At 31.0% G+C, this 19,361-nt stretch overlaps 1 protein-coding gene across 6 annotated transcripts in view; it reads left to right on the top strand.

The window, feature by feature from the left end:
- Nucleotides 1-19,361, top strand: part of LOC100647004 (octopamine receptor beta-2R) — a 173,585-nt gene that overhangs the window by 90,027 nt on the left and 64,197 nt on the right. For 4 of the 6 annotated variants that reach the window (XM_048408287.1, XM_020867655.2, XM_003402328.4 and 1 more), the window contains one exon: nt 14,239-14,279. The exons of the other annotated variants lie outside the window; for them this stretch is intronic. The gene's annotated coding sequence lies outside the window, so the exon portion shown is untranslated. The remainder of the gene's footprint in view (nt 1-14,238; nt 14,280-19,361) is intronic. 6 annotated transcript variants of the gene reach the window in all.

Below are 19,361 nucleotides of genomic sequence, written 5' to 3'. Positions count from 1 at the left end.
ACATAATATATTCATAAAAGAAGAAAACATGTGCATGAATACTTTCACAATTTATGTTAACAAGATACAAATTCTGTCACCAGAATATGACAAACTAATATGTTTTTACGCACACAGCGGTCACAGTGTTCTATGGTTAGCAGTCGATTTGTAAATCACATCTTATGACTTCTGATTTATGAAATTATAAGCCTTATCTCCACCAAGAGACCTATTGTATACGACCGTGATGTGAAGATAATGTAAAGTGACCACGGAAGTGATTTTCTGGAAAACAAATGAAATCTCATTTATTGTCGTTGCTAAGATGAATGTCGGAATTTAACTAGATAAGTATGTATATGGTCTAATGCACAACACCGACGCGATCTCGCAGCGGTGTCGCTGTACGATTCGGCAGGTCCTTCTTTTTAATTATGCAATGCACACGGGCGTGCGATTCCGCTACGATATCGCAACTGACAAGAGATTACCGCTATGGTTGTACGTCATTTACCGAATCGCAGAATTGTCGTACATTGCAAAGACCAAACATTGCTTTGGATATTGGATACTTTGAACATTCGGATTATGGATTGTTTGGCCATGGAATCATTTATTGAGGAAATTTGATATAGTCAGTTATAATTTATTATAGTTGGTTCTAATTAGTTAGTAGTTAAATGTAATAATAGATACAATGGTATACAAATACCTTTTATAACCACTGTATATTATATTGAAATCGTTTGTTTAGAACCTTATCAGTAATGCAATGTAAATCCATATACAAGTCCTTGAAACATTGACCGGTTTTTAATATTACTGTCAGAATTATTTACGATATTCTCTTTATCAGTTTGGAAAAACCCTTGCAACTTTATTTAGAATTCGGCAAACAACCAAGAATAATGATATCTATAAATAACACATCGTTTAACACTTACAGATGATAAGATTTAATTTAAAAAATTAGTATGCAGTAAAAAGATTGACATCTGTATCATAATATTCTATAAAAACTTTAATAAAGGCTATTTGTAATTTTGTAATTAAAGTACATTTTATAAATATAAACAGGCGCCTACATACTTTTCTATGAAGATTAGGATACTCACAGAGAATGAGATAAATTTCAAATATCGTTAGGGATTTTTTATAAGCTTTATGATTATTTCCATTTGGATTATGGAGAATCAACATATTATATGATGCATATTTTATCATAATATTAGGTTGATTTATATGTTGGTTCGTTCACATTTTTTTAAATAAATATGATGTATCTAATCAAGAAATAACTTACCTATATAAATACATATATCTCTCTATAAATACATATCTTCCATCAAAAATTCAGAAAAAGTGTATTTTTATATTCTGCAAATAATTTTTATATTATTTTTTAAATCCATGCGCTTGTGAAAGACGAACGAATTTATTACTCAACTCAATAGGAATCTCATAAATAATAATATCAACTCCTTTCTCGTACACCTTTTCAAATTTCATTCCTGCTATATTCGGTTTACGGAGTTTGATTCGGTTCTTTATTGCTTCCAAGGTTATTTTGCGAATGATTTTACGATACAATTTTTTTCAGAACCAATATATAATATACAAATATACAATCTTTATTATTTCTCTATAAATCTTGCAAATGACTCTTTCAAGCTATCATTGAATATTCCGAATCTTTATCCTTTAATAAGGATAAAGTTATAATCGTTCCTTTAATAATGTAGATTATCATTACATTCTGTATGAGGCAAGTAAATGTTGTAATACCTTTGAACAGAGATGTACGTTCGACTAATCTTCAAACCTAGTTATACGAAACGGACAAAGTCGTAACTAATTATTTATTGTTAGTTATATTATATGTAGTATCTTAATGGGTCTAGAGGAAGGATAAGTAAAGGATGCTTTATTTGGTAACAAGTTGGTATAGTTCGTGTATTTAATAACGATGAATATAATAATAAAGAGTGACAGATTATTCAGTAATAAACAACGTTAACGTGTTCGTTCAGCTTAGCGGCTTTATACATCTGATTTCTCGACGTATGCTCTTAGAATCTTCAACAAGGACTACTTTTCTTAGATCATTTCTTGGTCTTCTCGGGGAGACGACCCCCACAACGCTCGGATTACGCCATCGTTCGCGTCTATGATTACATATGTCGCATTCGTTTTAAACAAGCGGCCGAAATCGACGTTTCTGGACGTAGCTGCTTGGATGCGCTCGTTGATACATTGTATGTCCCTCGTCGGGCAGACAAGGCGATCCGCCTGCGACATTGTATGACCGCGAGCGACGACCAGAAACGCGACCTATACTAAAACCTCGCAGCGTAACAGAACGTACACTTCCCTCTTTTCGATACTACATATATAATATACATATATATAATTTATGATTAACATAATTAACCCTTTGAGTGCTGTGGGCGCATATAGGTGTCTGGCGAAAGCTATCGTTGTGGACTAAGGACATATATATGCGTTTTCTGTAAGTGCTCGGCATGGACTAAGGACGCATGTATGGGTTTTTCAATTTTTCCGAACACCTACGCAGAAGTAATACTATTACGTTTGTGTAAAATAAATATAAATGCATTCCTTACGGCAGTAAACAAATGCTAATAGTGCCTCGTTATTGTTGAAGTGGTCACCACTTGTAAGAAAACTCTACATCTGGTTTTTTTAGTTTTCTCAAGCACTGAATTTTTCACACACAACTAAATTATTAACTTGTGTTATATTTACTAAATTTAATTTTCTAGTTTATTGTTTTTTAGTTTATTACCCAAATTCTAGTTAACTGTAAATTTCAATGTTTATAATAAGTAATTAAAAATAACTAAAAAATAACGCTCTTGAATCATTTAATCTCGTGCAAAAGAATTACTATAACTTATTACGATTTGCACTTTGAATAGTCAATCAACAGAGTTCAGTCTAACGAAAAAGTATTCCGTCCACAGCGATCGTCAGCGCTAGACGTGCGCCGTCCGTACGGACGGCATAGGCCGCGAGTATTCAGCACTCAAAGGGTTAAGAATTCTTCATCATATGAACTTTGATTGAATTAGTCTTTTCACATCCTAAGAAAGAAATATATGTAATGACTCTATAATATACCAAAAAAATCACATCATTCACAAGTACTCTAATTTCTTTGTTAACGTATTTGAACAGTAACGAAAAACTTACTTCGGCTGTGAAAAGACTCACGATCACGATCACGCGCGATCGCGTGATAATAAGTGGCGTTGCTCGTTGAAAATGTCTGATCGGATCTAGTGAACAGAGGGACCAGACACACGTGTATCTTTACAACGGCGACGGGTTCGAGCTAGTCTATTTGCCGGCCCGTGAAAAAGTCCCGGCACAGTTGAAAATCATTGGTTCGGTAGCGAGAGCCATCGATGCACCGGAACGACTTCTGCACGGCCTTATGCATCGCGCGCATTAGATCGATCGCGGCCCTACAGAGGAAACTGCATTGCAGCTGCCGAACTCGCGGCCGAATCCGAAGTTTCCAATTTCGAATTCGATGGCGAACGTGCCCGTGATTTTAGTCGTTTAATTGCTGACTGCATTCAAACTGAATATCTGTCCAGGATTTTTTATTTATTCGTTTTTTTCTCTTTCCTTTTTAGTAGGTTTTAACTCACGTCAACTACGCTACGCTATTAGTAACGATAATGAGCATTGAAAATGTTATGAGGATTTGATTTTATTTTTAATACTCTGCTTGAAAACGGTTTTCTGCATTTATAGAAGAAATTTAGATTTTCCAAAATAAGACTTTTCAATATTTGGATTATTATTTATTATATTATATATGTATTATATATCATTGTTCCTTCACAATCGTTGTTTCACTACGCAAGTGAAACACGATGAAGTGTTGTACTAAAATTAATTTTGTCTTAATTAATTAATGTTTGAGTCGTGGTATTGCGTATTGTATTAAAAAGATTGTCTAAAAGCTAATCAGTTTGTATGGTACTATGTTTAGATAGTTCTTTAAGAGGGGTAATTAAAATATTTAATTTGAATTTGTATTCTTTCTATTAAGTTATTCAGTATCTGCTATGTATTTTATGTTTAGGAATCTTAGGATACTTTCTGTTGCTGGTAGAACTTGATAGTATTTGAGGTAAATTATGAATCTCAAATTACAGTTGAGCCACACTAAAGTTCTGTTATCCAAATATAATATTTCCCAATAACAAGTACTTTTTTCAATCCCAGATATGTGCATATTTTATTACTGTTCACATATAATGTATTCTTCCCCTTATTCCACTGAGTAAATTCTGTTGATCAGAATTTAGTATGAAATTAATAGCGTTTTAACTATCAAAGAAGGAAAAGAAAGAAAAATACGACATAAATGAAAAACTCGAAAGTGACGAAAGTGCAACAGAATTAATAAAAATACATGTCGTTGAAAAAATCACAATCATAGACATTAAAAGACAAACACAATGAAATGGTTTCATTGCAATAAAGACGATAACAATGACGACTTTATAAAAATGAAAACAGAAATGAAGATGTTTTTCAACGCCGACACATTTATCACTTTTGGAAAAGGGTTTGGATGGTTCAAAGTGAAGAAAGTAACTGTATGCGGTTACTTATGTTGAAAAAATTATGTGACTGGGCAGCGAAATAGGTATGGGATCCATAAATATTTAAAGAGACAGAGAAGTAATCTGTATTTGGATAAATGAAATTTCATATCAAACAAGTGATTGTTTCTATTACCTGAAAATTCCATTAGTCGAGCAGTTTTATTTCCCCGTTAGTTTGGATAAGGGATGCTCTACTATACACGTATCTCCTAGTAAAAGTTTTAATAGTCATCAGTCACAATCAGTTACTTTCATTGTATAAAATATTGAACTAAATGATATTCCACATACAATTGTATATCTATATGTATGTCTATATTGACATTTATTATATTTATAGCTTTTTAAGATTACTTAAACATTTGATATTTAATATTTAATATTTAAATATTAGTTTCGAGATAAACATGACAATCGTTATAGACTTTTATGTAGATAGGTATAATAATGGTATAAACAAATCCGTAGCTTCCACTAGAATAACCAAAAAGTGATATGTATGGAAATATGCTATCAACAAGTAATTATATTTAATGTGCTATGGTGGTGTATGCGAACAAATAATCTTCTTTCACTCGTGTTGAAAGTTACATTAATTTTGCTTTCGATTTTATAATTTGTCATTTTTACAGTATTTTGTAATGTCACGGCAGATCAGAATATTTTAATGTCATGAGTAGAAAAATATCGAATGAATTTCGAGAGACTACGATTGCAAAATATGTACCTGCGGATACAAGAGAATTTATTTACTATGAAATTCCCAGTGGCATGATGAAAAATTGCGAACAATACTCATCAGTCAAAGATGATTAAATTTGATATAACGCACTGGAAATAAATACATTTCTTTATTACATATTTATTATTCATATAATTTCTTTTAGAGCGTAATACGGATTTCTGATATACATAAGGAAACTAATAATTGTAAAAGACATAGAAGCGTTCTTTTATCTAAATTGATACAATCATGGTACACATGTGTATAAATTGTATACATATATGTGCTTTATAAATCTGCGAAATTTACGTTTACAAGATTGTTTGGACAGAAAATTTAGCAGATAATTGTCTGCAATATATTAGGAGCTTTAAAGCTGTATCAAGAATGGAGGACAAACACTCATGCTTTGAACCTAAAAAACTATATAAGAGTTTGCTTTGTAGAAACAGAATAAATAAATCAACGTCTGAGAACAAGTGCCAAGAAAGCAACGTACATATGTAGAATATAAGACAAAAGAGTATGATTTAGTGTACGAAAATTCATGTTGCAGATGTTTTTAAGTTCGTTGAAATAAATTTTCGTCATCTCTAATTATATTTAACTATAAAACAAGAAGAAAAGGTCTCAACGTCATTAAAAAATGCACGTAAGACATAACATTGTCAGATGTATCCGTAACAAAATTTCACAGACTCGTTTTAAGTAGATACTTTCAGGAAAAGAAAAGTTTCAGCCATTTTAATATATATGCAAAAAGATAAAACATATAATATTTATATATATATATAACAATGTTATCAGAAATATTTAATGAGAATTCCCAACATCATTAAAAATATCTACTCATAAAAAGGGAAGAACTTTTGTCATCATCATTTATGCTCAGAACGAAAGAGAAGAAGAAATTCTCGAGCTAAAATATTCACGAGAAAGAAAGAATTTCAGCTATCGTCATTTATATTTACCTCGCGAGAAGAAGAGAAAAACTAATTTCTGCTCCTTCCTTACTAGAAATATGAACAAACCAAGGAAATTGTTAACATTTTTAAAAATATACAGAATATAAGAACTTTGGCATTTCAAAAATATTAATAAAAAAGACAGGAAATCTTTGCTGTCAAAAATAAATATAACAAAATTTATTTATTATCCGAAATATTCACAAAATTCCCCCCAAAAAAAGAGAAAGAAAAATTCCTTTTTAAAAGTATTGACAAAACCTGTCAAAAATATTCATAAACCAAGGAAAAACGCCAGGATCATGGAACACATTTTCTACAAGGTGAAAACTGAGAGAAAACAAAATAATTTTAATCAACGTCTCGAAGAAGAAGTTGCTGTCCTATGCGAATGCAACTCGAGGGAGAATCGAATTCGCGGCGTTGCATTAAACTTCGCGAAACTTCCGTCTTTGATGCAATCAAACGTCCTAGCTGAATAAATAAAATATCAGCTTCTTTTCGCGAAAAGCGCGTATGCATTCCTTTTCTTCTTTTGAAGTTGGTCGAAGTGAATCCAATAGCGGCGCGGCCACTCAGGAAAATTACCTCTTTCGCCTACTCGCTTCTGCTGAAAAGTCAACAAACTTGCACAATCCTGTTGCTTTGGAACGAAGCGGATTAATCCAACGTAATGAAGTTCGTTACCGGCTCGTGTTGATTAACGAGTCGCATGCGAAAATATGGAAAAACGTCATCGAGGGAAACGTAAGCTTGTGTTTCTATGATCGTGGAAGGATAAAATCGAGTTAGCGGTGCCGGGAATTATTTGTGATTTTATTTGATATCTGCTACGTTAGAATATACAGTCGATTAAAGTTTCATACTAGTACCTTTTTTATATCTTTTTGATATCTTTATATTACTACTTTCTAATTATATAACTAATTTATAGATACAATAATTAATCATGGAAGAGTTAAAGTTCTCCTCTCTTCACAATTCGTTTGTTCATATATAGCTTCTTAATATCAAAGATAGAATTAATTTCACAATATCAAATAAATATCTTTTATTAACTATCTAAGCGCAATAAAAGTCCCAGAAATGATTGATTATAAACATATCAGATGTATTTCCTAAGAGAAAATTATTTTTCTAACGTTGACTAACTTTGATTGAAGAGGATTAGTCGCAGAACGTCAACGGAGGTTTAATTGAAAAATATGACGTCCTTTCTATAGCTTGCAATGATTGGTAATTGAAATCTCGAGAAACTAAATATATTTCCAACCAATGTAACTGAAACGGTAATGGATTAAACGAAAGGAGCAATGGGAAAATCTGTGATAGATATGTCTATAAGGTATATCTCGAAGAAGGGTATGCTTTAAGAAAAATACAGTAATTTGATATTTTGGAAAATATATAGCAATATTTTATCAATTATGTACCTAGTATTTCTGATACACAGATTCTCAATAGTAACTTCTTAATTGGACTTTTATAACATTCTTTTGCTCTTTATTATTAAAATCTATTGTTTATTATTAATTATTAACGAAATTTCGTTCAATGTGTACTGAATATTACTACCATCATTATGAAATTTTATTATATATTTTCTTATGGAAAATTGTAGGTGGAGAATTCAAATAAAGAATGGAGATTTGATATATCGAAATATATACATAGTGAAATTTTATTAATTTGTATTCTTCTTAATATCTTGCAATCAATTATGATGTATTCTTTTGCTCTTTATTGTTGGAACCTTGTTCGGCGTACACGTACGTTGGACATTACCATCATTGTTATGAAATTTTATTTTATACTTTTGTACAAATTAGCGAGGGAACACTTAAATAGAAAGTAATGACTTTGACACTTCTTTGTTTGGAATAGTGCGAAATGTTCTATTCTTTATTGTTGAAATATCGTTCGACTGGACATTATTTTTATCATAAAATCTTATTCTATATTATTTTTGTCATAAAGTTTTATTTTATACACCAACTTATAGTTTTAAAGCATTTAAAATTCCTCTAAAATGAATCGAACCACCTTCCTAAATTTGTATATTATCAAGGAACATTATTTCATCTATAAATATGAAAAAAGCATTCTTTATAATTTTTATAAAGAAGATATTAAACGATTTGTATAAATAGATAATAAACAATTTCTTGTGTAAAGAAAATATTCAATATTTTCGAATTAAATGTTATTTATGTTAAAATCAAGTAACAGATCAAATCCATTTCATTCGGAGTTAATAAATTGTTAGCAAAATTAGCAAAAAATACCTATTAAGAATAGGAATGAAATTAAAAATGCTATTAAAACTAAAATAAATATATCGAACTAGCTACACACGTAAACAATCATTTACTGCTCAAATAATGATGAACAATAATCTGTGAAATAAACTTTTGTGTCAAATTTCTTATTTCTTGTACCATCAGTAATAAATTCGCGAGGAATTCTTTAAAACAGGAAAGGAGATAGACCTTGAACCACATCAGCACGTAACAATTTCGTTGATCAACGCAGAAACATGAATGTTTATCGGGGTTACTGATTGTTAGAAATGTATGGCACGACGAGAAGGAACTTTTACGTTTGTTTATCACAGACATCGTCTAATGACGAGCATCGAGCGAATAGTAGTTGAAAAAGTTTTACTGTTCCGAGTTCATAAGTTTTCCAATCAGCGAAACGTTTCGACTGACGACAGTCGTTCCCAAACAGCTGCATTCGAGTAGAGTCGCGCTAAAAATTGATAGATTTCAACTTGATCGTCGCAAGTTTGTCGTTGATTGTAATCGGAAGATTCGCAAGTGAAACAGTGTATCTAACAGTTTCGTAAACAGTTTCAACATTTATTTGCTTCTCTATTTTAGAATCTCTAATTTTGAGTGTTTGAAACGTCGATATTTGAAATTTGCGTGAATTACATTGCTCTTTTCATTTTGGTCGTAAAACATTCTAAAGATCGCAGCTTTGCTATTTCTGGTTTCTTTTTTTCTGCAAATTTTCGCTATCGAAATTTCCAAATCCTAGCTTTTCAAACTGTAAATACTTTAACTCTCAAAATTTCCAATCTCTGAATTTTTCAACGCTTAAAACCTCCGCACTTTTAACCTTTCAAGCTTCGAATTTTTCAACTCTTGAAAATTTAAGATTTTCACATTACGATTTCCAGATAAGCTTTTACGATAGAAACGAGTTTCAATTCTAAGTTTTCCAAATAGCAAAATTTACGTTCGCAAACTAGGCTGAACAGCTGCTTTGCACGCGAAAGCATGAGAGGCAGAATTTGCTAGCAGTTTAAGAATTGGCATATCATTTGAAAGCTTCCTCTGCCTTGTCTGTGGATACGGCTGATCGAAGGTCAATGTCGCAATCACACGTTGCAGCAAGCTGCATTATTTGCGGAAACTCTGGGACATTCTAAAAGTGAGTGTCGTGGTAATCTTCAATTACGAAATTGTCGATTGCATCGGCCGAGAAAATAGACAACACCCAGCTCTTCCACGAATTTTCATTTCTACTCAACTCTCGAGTCCAATTGGCTTGTGTGCTTTAATAAACGTTAGCTTACCAAAGGGAGAGAGAGAGGGAGAGAGAGAGAGAGAGAGAGAGAGAACACTTTTACTCCTCATTTAATACCCATTTATTTTAATTGGGGAACGTACTACCGATCAGAAATTTGGAATGATTTTCGCAATTTTGGCTATGCCAAATCTCCTACTAATGTTCTCAGAACTTCCAAACTATCCTTTTTTCAAAAGAATTCTCTAAGATAGCAGAATTCTAAGCTTCTTTAAATTCTTGACTTTTATGATATATATAGTAATTCCAAACATTGATAATATATGTATGTTTAGATACTTTATTATTGTTTAGTTAAATATTCCTTTAACAAAGAGGATGGTCCACTTAAATTGAATGAAATATTTTTATAATGCTGAAAGACAAATACAAATTTCATATAATATAACATATAAATTATATTACAAAACTGAATTAAAATATTTTGAAATTAAATATTTTGCATTTACATTTTAGGCAGAAATACTTTTTGAAGGATAAAAGAAGGCACGGTATATAAAAGAACATTCAGTTTTGTTTGGACACATTATATTAATTATTATAAAATTTGGCTCACTTATCGTTTAACGTCCATTGTTTTTCAATGTCTATTAAGTTTTAATAATTAAGATATAAATACATAAAATATTAAACATATATGTATATATAGTTAATAATAATTAATTAGTTTGTGATTATATTAAACTAATCAGTGCAAAAACTAATTACACAATAAAATACATAAAAATTTAAAAAATGAATAAGTTAAGCATTGACAAAGATAAATTTAAATACTGATGTGACATCAGATTAGTATAATGTTGATTGTTATTACACCTTAAATTATGTCATACTTGTAGTAGAGTAACGAAAGATATACTTTTACAATGAAATCTTACGAAGTATTATGAAAACCTGAGAATGCATTTGCCAATGTATGTTCCATGTACACATTCTTCTTTCCTACTAGTAACATTTTATCACAATTTTTTAGTCTGCTTTTCACTTCTTATTATTCATACATATGTACATATTTTTCTTCATTACCTCACATCACTCCGTCGGATTTTCCACTAAAGATACAATAATTATTCACCATCCCACGTGCTGGAATTTTTCCTCGCTCGTCATTGTTTCAACAAAGTCAGATTCTCATCATAATTCCACGTAAAACGCGCTTTATTCACGTAACGTGACGTGATTAAGTAACTTGCCCGGCAGAACTTTGTAAACCAGCGGGCGAAGAATTAATCGAAGTCTAATTAACCGTTTATTCCCAGCTCATTTAACACGAAACCGTAATGGTGACTTTTTCCCATGTACCAATGGGCGAACCAGCGCCACTTTCTGCCTCGCGATCGTTAATTTCGGTCTCAGGAAGATTTAATTGCTGGCCACCGAAGTTCTGGCCCGTTCCCATGGAGCCTTGCGTCACGAAACCGCACAAATTGAAAGATTCCTATTTTGTCGAGTAAAGGTTTTCTTCCAAATTGAAATTCCGAAATGTTATAGATGGAAGATGTGAAAATGTTAAAGAATTAAATATTTGAGTATAACTAAAGTGCACATTTTTATGCATTTGTGGGAAATTTGAAGTAAATTGCGTACAATGAAGAAAATGAAACAAAATGAAGAAAATCAAGAGAAATGCGTAGAATGTACATAGTATGTAAAAATATAGAACATTTAACATGTTTGCTTATAGTATTATAATATAATACGATTGTGTTATTATAATATAACACATGATTATTTATAATACTAGTAGACAATTATTATATGTCCATAATATGACGAGAAAAATACAGTCTAGAATTAATTCTTTAGTTTATTATATTCGCAAAGATATAAATTTGAATAAACATCCAAAGTCTAGTTATGTAACATATGAAATATCTGAAATATCTCAAATTTCTAATTAACCAATTTCAAAAATAAATATCATATATGATAGAAAAAATTCTTAGTTGCAAGCGAAATATAAAATTATTCGCAAACAGGCGAAAATTGATGATTAATGCGTACAATTCTAACATCACAGGATCACATAAGGAATACAATAAACTATATTAAAGAAACAAGCATATACACTCCAAAATGTAACCCATTTAAAACCAATATCACCGACAATGAGCTCGTACTTGATGCAACATGAAATACAGGATAAGACGAAGAAGGAAAATTTAAATATTTTATATGTTATAAGTAAAATAATGTCCGAAAATCTTTGGCTTTCTTACTAATTAAATGATACTTTTTAGTTTTGATCTTATGTTAATTATTACTAAAAAGTAGAAAATTGAAAAAAATTGGGAAAAATTAAAATAATATAGATATTAAACTAATCATTATTAAACATTAGCTATTTTATTGTCGCCATTTGGGAATTTTAAGCACAAAACATAAACTTCATGTCAACAATCATAAAATTTAAACAAGAATATTCTTAGATATAAAAGATATATGCGGTTGGATATATAATATTCTGGAAATATGTCTTCACTCTCTAAGATACAATTAAACTTTATAAAATTATGTTAGAAATCAAAGAAAGATTGCAATTTGTGAATTTAAAATAATTTACTGTTATGTATTAAATGATTCAGGTCAAAAAAATAAAAAAAAATATAAAAATAGGAAAATGTTTTTGTAATTTTTATGTAGTTATGTTTATTATATGTTCCATGTATCTGATGCTATAAATTTATAAGACATATCTGCACTTTTAATTCAGGTTTTTCGGACAAATCCTTGAACATGCACAATTTTTTAGAATCGAAATTGTTTATGCATGATCTTGTAATTATATAAACGTTATAAACAACATATTATACTTACGTTTAGAAGTATACATTTATATTCCATAGTAATTCGTAGTTATATTCGATTAAGTGGAATCACAAATTCATTTGCGAAAATAAGAAAACATCTTCTTGGAATTAAGATATAAACTGTTACAATATGCATAACGTAAGACAACATATAGTACATAAACATATATGTATATGTACATATGTATATATTATTTTTCCTATCGGTAATTTATCTTCGAAATCTCAAATCATTCTGTTTTTGCTTTTCAATCATCACATCCTCGCTATTGCAGCAACGCGCTGACTTACGCAAACTCAATTCAATTACTTTTAATAATCGATAATTAAATATGCCAATAAATTAATAACAAACAATATTATGTAACTATTCTGTTTTTAAAAATTATATTTATTCTTATATTTGTCTTCATTTTGCTACTTTCTGATTTGTTCAAAAAATAAATCTACAAATTAGTACGAAAAAATACAAATCAAAATAATAATTAAAAAAACGTAACGTGAGGGATTTATAAGTAAATATTTGTCTTCAATTTCTTAATTCCTGTTTGTTTCGTGATTGTTATTACTAACCAAATTTTTTAAAATAAATCCTTAATTATTCTAAGACCTAGAAAACTACACTTCTTAATAAATGTAATTTATCTTCATCTTAACTATATTTGTTTACACAGAAACATGACATGGTTATAATTTTTCCGTGCACTGAATGTTATTTGCTTGGCCTCGACAACACATGCGGAATCACTGATCTATGGATAGATAAATAACAGCGCGACGTACGGCATTAATTAAGCGTAACTTAACAAGTGTACTGTGTCACTGCCAAGAGACCATATGACTGGTTCATTGTCACGGTTCAAGGTGCTGATCGTTGCATCACTTATCGGATGGAAATCACGTTTTATGTGAATATTTTTTTGTCTATATTTGGCAAATCAGTACCTGAATCTTTGTTTTCCATCGTACGGTTATTCTAGAAGGCAGTCGATATTATTTGAGAGTGAATACGTCTTTGGTGTAAAATTAAGGACCTCTCTTATGAATTTGATATGTTCTCAATTTTTTAATTTGTTTTTAAGCAACTTCCAAATTTTGTACTATCTTAATACTTCAGTTTCAGCTAGTTTAATCTTAATTTCCTGTGGAATTTTAAATTTCTTTCTCTCTAATTGTATGTTCCATTTTTATGTTTTTGATGACCTAAATTCTCTTATTTCCGATTAAGCATTTTGCCAGATCATACTTTAATCTTAATTTCTCTTTTACATAATTTAACTAAAATTAATAAAATATCGTAATTGCTAAAATTTGTGAAACAGAACAATCTTCTTAAAAATTTTAAAACTCGACTTATGATTTTAACTGAATAACCTATACATATAATAATTCATGCAACTGCAAACTATTAGAGAAAAATATATTGAACTTTACATAATTTTCTCAGTTTCCTATTTCTCAATATTTTAGTATTATAATTTTCTAAGTTTTTAATGTTTCATTTTTTTTATTTTTAGGATTCACTCTGGGATTTCATTATAAACTCACAGCGTTGAATGTAAGTTGATTTTGATAATTCTGAATATTTTCCTACTTTTCCGTTTATTATTTACATAATTATGAAATTCTATTTCTTCATTTATCTAAACATTTAACTTTCTATTTTTTGTAATTCTGTTACTTTTTGTACTTTTACTTATCAATTCGATAAATTTACAATTTTTTATCTTTGTTTTTTTATTTTTTCATAAAATATATCTTAATTTCATCTAACATGTGACTTATTTGTGTTTCCAACATCGTGATCTCTTCTAACTTTCTAAGTTCCCCCTTTCTAAACTTCCTGATCTGAATCATCCCGTTAATTTCTCAACCTAACCACTTTCTTACTTCCGTAAGACTAACAAACATCCGCCATAAATTAAGGAACCAACACTATAAAGAAGTAACTCTAACTTCCAATTCCTCGAACCACATCCCTTCTTCACTATTTTCTGTGTATCCGTACTATCCTATCTTTAAACTTTAGATTAATGCAGTCTTTTCTCAATTTAAAGGTATTAGGATGTTTTCTTTATCAAAATTTCTTTTTAAATTTAGCGAAGATTTAAATATTTTTTTTCCATTTTTCTTTGCATATTAAAATTTCCATCCTTTTCAGTTCTATTTCCAAATTCAACGTCAATTTAAATATTTTCATTTTCTATCTTTATTTCTAAAGAGTGACAAGTCGCCTGTTTTTAGTTCCACGATTTTGAAACTGAATTTGGTGCCAAATAATACCTTATGATGAGACATCAATCACCACTAATTTTCAGGTTGAGCTGACAATTAGTTTCTGAGATATAGTTGGTTAAAAATGCGAAGATTCATTAACTTAGATCATACACTTGGATGTACGAATTTTGAGGTCAGTTTAATAACTTTAGAAATTGTTGGCAGTAGTTTTGCCAACAATTAAGAACGAATTTCCTTTCTAAACAGGAAGGGTATTACAGTCAATTCTCACAGATAATTTTTAGTAATTATGATATTATGTTACTATAGCATGAGATGTAACCTCAAAATGAAGGTACTTCATTTTAATATATATCTTAGTATCTTTAGTAGATATAAAATACTTTGTGAGTTTAATTTGTTGTGTAGATACAATGTATAACGTCTTTCTAGTCTTCGATTTTGCTCTATTAAGAAACTGGGACTAGAAAATTGGTATAATTGGTCAAGCATGCGTTGACCAATGAACATTATTAAATTTCGATATTGCTTCTTTAACTGTAGATATTTTTAAGTCTCTGTAGTTTAGTATAGTATAGTATACTCTGTAGTATAGTTTCATTGATTACGTATCAAGGAGCATTACTGACAAACCTCAATGCTTTTTGCTGAGATTGCTAGACGAACTCAATGTTAAAATTGCTGACTGTGTTCTACAATTGAGTCCCATAGATTCATACACATTTTAGAGTGACTTTATATAAGATGAGATGCTTTCTAAGGATCACTTTGAACGCTTACGTAGGGGCCATAGAACTGTCTCACTCTTCCTTTCAAGAAGGTGCTTTTGGTCTTGATGTGCTATTTCCAAGTGAATCTTCTTTGTAGTGGCATTCCCAGGTACTTTATCGCGTGTTTAGCAGGGATTTCTGTGTTATTCAATGTTACCGGTAGATACGCGTGTTTACATAAGGAGAAAGTAATATACGTAAATTTGCTTCCATTTGATGCGCCATTTATGGGACCACTTCTCGATATTGTTTAGATGCTTTTTGAAGAGCTGTAGAAGGTACTTAGGGATTTTCATGAACTTTACTATATACTTTATATACCTTCTTTTCATCGTCTCCATTATCATATATCTTTATTTGTTAACAATACATGTGGCTGTGATAGTGTTGGTTATAGTGGGTAAGTTTGCCCTATAGATATAGAAGTATAAGAGTGGTCCAAGGACACTGTCCTGTGATACACCAGTGTCAATAGGGAAGTCTTGAATTGTCTATTGTTTAACCCTTTGAGTGCTGTGGGCGCATATAGGTGTCTGGCGAAAGCTATCGGTGTGGACTAAGGACATATATATGCGTTTTCTATAAGTGCCCGGCATGGATTAAGAACGCATGTATGGGTTTTTCAATTTTTATTCATCAATACATGATTAAATAGTAAGGCACCAAGGCAACATCTTTTTGAGCTTGTATAATAATCCAGCCTTGTTATACCTTGTCGAACAATTGTTTATTGTTCAGAAATACTGCTGCATAATATTCTTTCTTCTCCAATTTCCGACGGAATATTAGGTGTAATTCGATGTACTTATTCTGTTGTTGAATGTCATTTCCAAATTCCGAACTGATGGTGAGTCATCATTGCCTCTTCTAGTAGAGTATGTAAGCGTTTGTTTAACATTTCTGCAAGAAGCTTAGATAGAATTGGCAATAGGTTAATTGATTAGTATGATTCCATTTCCTTGAAGTACAGATTTTCTTGGTCTGTGGATGCGTGTGATAATTGACAGTTCGCGTAAGAACGGATAATATCCAATACGAAGAATAGTATTAAATATGCATGTAACAAGTAACCCTTTCTTTGGTTACTCTTTGATCATTTCATCACTTACCAAATCGTGTCCTGAAACCTTCTTCCGATTTAGGTTTTTGTCAATGGTTGCTTTGATTTCTTAGAGGAAAAATAGTTTAATAGAAGAGAAGAAAAAGTTTAATAGAAGAAAATGGCGACTGGAAATATGTAAATGTTTTGGTTTCACGAGAAATGGATTTGGAAGGAAATGGTTTGGATACAGTAGCTAGGTAGAAAGCAAATAAGTTGTTCTTGTCTGTGGGACTCATTGAGTCTCTTGGCAACTCTTCAAAGAGAGTAATTTGCATCAGGTGTAGAAGACAAATTCTCCGAGCATCTTTGGAAACAATCATTTTTTAAATTTTGGAGAAATCTTTTGAGTTTTCTGATTGTCCTGTTCTATTTCTACTTGTCTTCAGGGTATCTACTATTTTTCCATAACTTCCGTAATTTTCGTAACTTCTTCAACTTTTTTCTCCATAACGTCTGGGTACTCATGTCAGATTAGATATTCTAGTTTAGGAATAGAAGAAGGGATCTCAACATTGCAGCAACTATATCTTCGTTCGGTTTTAAAGATACTAATGCTATTATTGAAACGTTAGGTCTTCACATTAATGTGATATATAAAAAGTTCAACGTTATCGAAATTCCGTAAAGTAAAACTAATCGGTTGGAGTTCTATACTGAGCTAATCCGTTAGCGTAATCCCTAGTCTGTTGAAGTTTCCTGTAGTTTGCACATTAGTTGTATGAATATCGTTAGTACCATCATGTAGAAGTGTACTGTTTATATTTCCTAGAGCTACCTGTGAGTAGAAAGCAAAAGGAGAGACAAAATCTGAGATTTAAGTTGTATTTGATTTCGACTTTAAAGAACATTTTTCTGTGAAATTATTTGTGCGCTGGGCAGCCTTAGCAATTTACCAAATTGTCACTTCCGCAACGAATGCGTTTTGTAGGAGTATCTCCTGGTTTTGTGTATTCAGTTTTCGGGTGTATGGTTGTGCATTTTACACAGAGAAATTGATGATTATAGTATCTCTGAATATACCTATATCTTTAACACCATTGAATTATTTTTATGCGGTGATTCGATATTAACCATGGAGTTCATAAGTTGGTCAATGTCATAATCAATTTCGTTATTTGGCTCCTGCTTCAGATCTATAAAAAACAAGGACAAAGTATTTTGTGTAATTCTCTTTTCTATATTACTAATATCGGTTGCTTCGAATTTATGCCACAGTAATTCTTCCTTTAATTCTTTCACGTTTGCTGAATGTTGCAAGTTGAGTAAAGCTGCACGAAAGGATCTCCCCTGTTTTAGTTAAAACGTGTAAAAGTTTGCATTCTGCATTTTTAGAAGTTCTGTTATTTTTCGGCATGGATCAGAGTTGACTGGTATTATCTTGACCTGGCCATTATTTATGCTCTACTTGAAATCGTCTTTGTTGATGACATTTTCTAGAGTTTACATCATCGTTTGTACGTCAATGACGCCATTAAAATAGATTAGAGGAGTTAAAATTTCTTTCTATGGTGGTCTTTCGATCTGATGTGTCTAATAATGCAAATTTATTGGGAATTGTTATCGCATCTATTGCAGGATCATCTCTGGGCCCTCCATACCTTCCTGTGCATTCAGGACCTCTTTTTGTTTAGTCTTAAACAGTTCTTTAATTCAATCATCTTTGTACTACGGAGGTGGCATGCCGCTTGTCTGAAAGATTGGGGAATGTCTTGATTGTTTAAGTCATTTTCGTATAAAGCCATCTTCGAGCCAGGTATGACCGATTAAAGAGAAAAATCGCTACATCTCATCGAGTAACTCAATGCAATACCTATTAGGTCATCCCATAAGTTCGTGCCGACTTTTGTGTATACATTTCATGTGTCGATTTATAAACATACGGCGATAAGGGACCAATGCACTTGAAAAATGGGAAGAAGTTGTATAATGAGAGGGGTATTTTTTTTTCATGAAACTGAAAGGTATGTAAACAATCTTAACATATATAACTGCTCGGAAAACAGCACGAACTTATGGGATAACCTAATAGTTCAATTTTCGATTCTCAATACAGTTACAGTTGTCCTTATCTAATGGTAATATACATATATTCGCTATTTATAAACTCGCAGAGCACATGTCTGTCTGCTACAGTAACTAGATCACGACCAACAACGAGTTTAAGCTTATATTTTCAAAATCTGCAACGGCAGATTCACTGTAGCAATCCATATGTCAAAAAATGTTCTAATTTTCATAATACTTTCATTTAATTATTTGTAAAGTAAAAATTTATAAAGTAAATTTTGTATTCAATATTAGTATAATATTATTAATAATATTAATATTAATAAGTAATATCTATTACTTTAATAATAATTTATTTTATTGAATAATAAGTGTTTTATTATAGTGGAAGTTATCAGCACATTTTCATGCTTGCCGATATGGTTAAAACCGATAAGAATCAATCGGAGAGTACATATTACTGCACATACAGAAGTGGGTATAAGAACTATTAGCTGTTATAGTCACATCGCGTATAAGTCAT

Source organism: Bombus terrestris, chromosome 8 (assembly GCF_910591885.1).
Source record: "Bombus terrestris chromosome 8, iyBomTerr1.2, whole genome shotgun sequence".
Taxonomy (NCBI): domain Eukaryota; kingdom Metazoa; phylum Arthropoda; class Insecta; order Hymenoptera; family Apidae; genus Bombus; species Bombus terrestris.
The sequence above is the reverse complement of the archived record's forward strand: the minus strand, read 5'-3'. Positions and strand labels throughout refer to the sequence as shown.